The sequence below is a fragment of the Hyla sarda genome, unplaced genomic scaffold, assembly GCF_029499605.1.
Source record: "Hyla sarda isolate aHylSar1 unplaced genomic scaffold, aHylSar1.hap1 scaffold_2143, whole genome shotgun sequence".
Taxonomy (NCBI): Eukaryota; Metazoa; Chordata; class Amphibia; order Anura; family Hylidae; genus Hyla; species Hyla sarda.
In genome coordinates this window covers 46,701-51,520 of record NW_026608810.1, presented here as the reverse complement: position 1 = coordinate 51,520, position 4,820 = coordinate 46,701, and the positions used below count along the sequence as shown (strand labels likewise).

The 4,820-nt window shown below is 46.6% G+C and overlaps 2 non-coding genes across 2 annotated transcripts; both read left to right on the top strand.

Annotated features, from left to right (window-relative positions):
* The first annotated feature begins 262 nt into the window (after window positions 1-262).
* LOC130319614 (U2 spliceosomal RNA) lies at window positions 263-453 on the top strand. Its single transcript, XR_008865766.1, has one exon. It is a non-coding gene; the product is annotated as a U2 spliceosomal RNA (small nuclear RNA).
* A 2,083-nt stretch (window positions 454-2,536) lies between these two features.
* Window positions 2,537-2,727, top strand: LOC130319613 (U2 spliceosomal RNA). The gene has a single exon (XR_008865765.1). It is a non-coding gene; the product is annotated as a U2 spliceosomal RNA (small nuclear RNA).
* Window positions 2,728-4,820: the final 2,093 nt, after the last annotated feature.

The window sequence follows — 4,820 nt, the reverse complement described above, 5'->3', positions numbered from 1 at the left end:
CACATGCAAGTAGGAGGAGTAAGAAGGGTTCCTGGCAAATCCGGGTTATGGATTGCATTTAAAAAGGCCCCGTGGGAGTGCAATGGGCCCCTGTCTTGCTGCTTAGCAATAATGGTATGGGTTTAGGTTCTGCTGTGTGTACTGGTGGTTGACTGCCCCCCAGCCCAGAGTGTGCATGGAAAATTGTCTGGCAGCCTCCCTGACAGCAAGCAGTGATAGTGCCCATGAAGGGGACCTTGTTGGGCCCGCCCCTTTCACGGTTATCGCTTCTCGGCCTTTTGGCTAAGATCAAGTGTAGTATCTGTTCTTATCAGTTTAATATCTGATACGTCCCCTATCTGGGGACCATATATTAAATGGATTTTTGAGAACGGGGGCCGATTTCGAAGCTTGCTTCCGTCGCCCTATGCATTGACCCGATATGGCAGTATCTTCGGGTACAGTGCACCACCCCCTTACAGGGTTAAAAAGAAAGATTCCTACTTTCATTGCTACCTGCTTGCTGGCTAGCCAGCTAGCCAGCCCTGTGGGCCTTGCTGCTGCTGCAGCCAATAAACAAAAGGTGGTGCTGCTGCTGCTTCTGCTGCTTCTGCTTCTGCTTGTGTCTGGCCCCTGTTGGAGCGTCCAGGCACAGGACTTCTGCTGCTGCTGACTAAATGGCCTCCTTAATTGGATCATTTGAGTAGCCAGCACACCTGTGCAGGTAGGGCATGACATGATAGGCAGCTGCCTTGATAGCGGGTGGGTGCTGAATGTTCCTAATTGACAAAATAAGATTAATGCTTATGAAGAAATATAAAATCTCATCCCTTCCCCAATATCGCGCCACACCCCTACCCCTTAATTCCCTGGTTGAACGTGATGGACATATGTCTTTTTTCGACCGTACTAACTATGTAACTATGTAACATAACATGGGGGGGGGGGGGGTCTCCTGGCTGTTCACACAGGTGTGTCATTGCTGTACATTGACCATGCATTGCTTCTGTGGTATTGCAAAGGCAAAGACAAATGCTTCCAGCCATCCATTGCACTAATGGATTGGTCATCAGCTGGCTGTCTATGTCCCGCATCAATATAGACCAAAGTACAGAGGGTTAGGCTATGCTATTGTGCACCTACCTGATGCATCAGAAGGTGCGAGGCCCTTGCTAAATTCTGTGCACAGACTTTGAGATCTATGCTTTAGACTGTATCTAAACCTGCTCCAACATGGACTGACATTCTGGCCTACTTTCAGCCGATGCGACTTGTCTGTCGCTGAACAGTCGCTTTTTATGTATTCAGCACCTATGTATAATGTTGTAAAAATGCTCTAGAAGCTAAAGTCGCAGAAATGTCACACATATTTGGCCTGCAACTTTCTGTGCGACAAATTCAGACAGGAAAAATCAGTATAAATCCTTAGAAAATTATCCCCCAGTGTCTCCATCTGCTGGCGGTATTGAATAAGCATTGCTGCACTGATGGGGTATGCATTAGACGAAAAAAAAGAAGAAAAAGAAGAATAATACGCCCAGAAAAGAGGCGAAAAGGAGAAAAACGTAAAAAAACGTGAAAAAAAAGTAAGAGGAAGAGAAGGGAAAAAAAGGTGGAAATGGGTTTAAAAGTGATTTCGGCGGAGAAATATATATATATATATATATATATATATATATATATATGCGCACACACACACATAGATATAAACGTATTCTCCGTTGAGATATTGCAGCCGCTGCTGTGTCCAGGCCCAGGAGCCTTAGCACTGTGCTGTGATGTCACTCAATACCACTGACATCACTAGGTGTAAACAACATCTCTCCTTTGCTGTGTATGTGACTATGGAGCTGTTTGGTGATGTCGTCTATTACGGCCTTCATAGAAGCAACAGGAGATTGTTGCATCCATCTTGAACCCTCAGAACTACAGTGCTATGATGTCACTCACTTCCACAGGCCTTGCAGAGTGTAAACAACAACAACCCAGCTTTGTTGTGTATGTAACCAAAGGGATTTGTGATGTCACCTAGAACCTTCACAGCAGCGACAGCTTTATGAGGAGCATCAGCACTGCTCTGCCTGAGCAGAACCATCACCGCCATAGGTTGTCAAATAACCCGGATTTAACCCACACAGGTAAGTCCAATGGGGTGCAGGCATGTCCTCTATGCTTACAGCTTCCCGTGGGTGTTGGTTTGATACCGTTTGGGGACAGCCAAGGAGGCATCTGCAGGCAACAAAGGTAGGTGTGTGCTTGTGTGTGTGTTTCCTATGCAGATCCTAAGCCCAGTGTCACATGCAAGTAGGAGGAGTAAGAAGGGTTCCTGGCAAATCCGGGTTATGGATTGCATTTAAAAAGGCCCCGTGGGAGTGCAATGGGCCCCTGTCTTGCTGCTTAGCAATAATGGTATGGGTTTAGGTTCTGCTGTGTGTACTGGTGGTTGACTGCCCCCCAGCCCAGAGTGTGCATGGAAAATTGTCTGGCAGCCTCCCTGACAGCAAGCAGTGATAGTGCCCATGAAGGGGACCTTGTTGGGCCCGCCCCTTTCACGGTTATCGCTTCTCGGCCTTTTGGCTAAGATCAAGTGTAGTATCTGTTCTTATCAGTTTAATATCTGATACGTCCCCTATCTGGGGACCATATATTAAATGGATTTTTGAGAACGGGGGCCGATTTCGAAGCTTGCTTCCGTCGCCCTATGCATTGACCCGATATGGCAGTATCTTCGGGTACAGTGCACCACCCCCTTACAGGGTTAAAAAGAAAGATTCCTACTTTCATTGCTACCTGCTTGCTGGCTAGCCAGCTAGCCAGCCCTGTGGGCCTTGCTGCTGCTGCAGCCAATAAACAAAAGGTGGTGCTGCTGCTGCTTCTGCTGCTTCTGCTTCTGCTTGTGTCTGGCCCCTGTTGGAGCGTCCAGGCACAGGACTTCTGCTGCTGCTGACTAAATGGCCTCCTTAATTGGATCATTTGAGTAGCCAGCACACCTGTGCAGGTAGGGCATGACATGATAGGCAGCTGCCTTGATAGCGGGTGGGTGCTGAATGTTCCTAATTGACAAAATAAGATTAATGCTTATGAAGAAATATAAAATCTCATCCCTTCCCCAATATCGCGCCACACCCCTACCCCTTAATTCCCTGGTTGAACGTGATGGACATATGTCTTTTTTCGACCGTACTAACTATGTAACTATGTAACATAACATGGGGGGGGGGGGGGTCTCCTGGCTGTTCACACAGGTGTGTCATTGCTGTACATTGACCATGCATTGCTTCTGTGGTATTGCAAAGGCAAAGACAAATGCTTCCAGCCATCCATTGCACTAATGGATTGGTCATCAGCTGGCTGTCTATGTCCCGCATCAATATAGACCAAAGTACAGAGGGTTAGGCTATGCTATTGTGCACCTACCTGATGCATCAGAAGGTGCGAGGCCCTTGCTAAATTCTGTGCACAGACTTTGAGATCTATGCTTTAGACTGTATCTAAACCTGCTCCAACATGGACTGACATTCTGGCCTACTTTCAGCCGATGCGACTTGTCTGTCGCTGAACAGTCGCTTTTTATGTATTCAGCACCTATGTATAATGTTGTAAAAATGCTCTAGAAGCTAAAGTCGCAGAAATGTCACACATATTTGGCCTGCAACTTTCTGTGCGACAAATTCAGACAGGAAAAATCAGTATAAATCCTTAGAAAATTATCCCCCAGTGTCTCCATCTGCTGGCGGTATTGAATAAGCATTGCTGCACTGATGGGGTATGCATTAGACGAAAAAAAAGAAGAAAAAGAAGAATAATACGCCCAGAAAAGAGGCGAAAAGGAGAAAAACGTAAAAAAACGTGAAAAAAAAGTAAGAGGAAGAGAAGGGAAAAAAAGGTGGAAATGGGTTTAAAAGTGATTTCGGCGGAGAAATATATATATATATATATATATATATATATATATATATATATATATATGCGCACACACACACATAGATATAAACGTATTCTCCGTTGAGATATTGCAGCCGCTGCTGTGTCCAGGCCCAGGAGCCTTAGCACTGTGCTGTGATGTCACTCAATACCACTGACATCACTAGGTGTAAACAACATCTCTCCTTTGCTGTGTATGTGACTATGGAGCTGTTTGGTGATGTCGTCTATTACGGCCTTCATAGAAGCAACAGGAGATTGTTGCATCCATCTTGAACCCTCAGAACTACAGTGCTATGATGTCACTCACTTCCACAGGCCTTGCAGAGTGTAAACAACAACAACCCAGCTTTGTTGTGTATGTAACCAAAGGGATTTGTGATGTCACCTAGAACCTTCACAGCAGCGACAGCTTTATGAGGAGCATCAGCACTGCTCTGCCTGAGCAGAACCATCACCGCCATAGGTTGTCAAATAACCCGGATTTAACCCACACAGGTAAGTCCAATGGGGTGCAGGCATGTCCTCTATGCTTACAGCTTCCCGTGGGTGTTGGTTTGATACCGTTTGGGGACAGCCAAGGAGGCATCTGCAGCCAACAAAGGTAGGTGTGTGCTTGTGTGTGTGTTTCCTATGCAGATCCTAAGCCCAGTGTCACATGCAAGTAGGAGGAGTAAGAAGGGTTCCTGGCAAATCCGGGTTATGGATTGCATTTAAAAAGGCCCCGTGGGAGTGCAATGGGCCCCTGTCTTGCTGCTTAGCAATAATGGTATGGGTTTAGGTTCTGCTGTGTGTACTGGTGGTTGACTGCCCCCCAGCCCAGAGTGTGCATGGAAAATTGTCTGGCAGCCTCCCTGACAGCAAGCAGTGATAGTGCCCATGAAGGGGACCTTGTTGGGCCCGCCCCTTTCACGGTT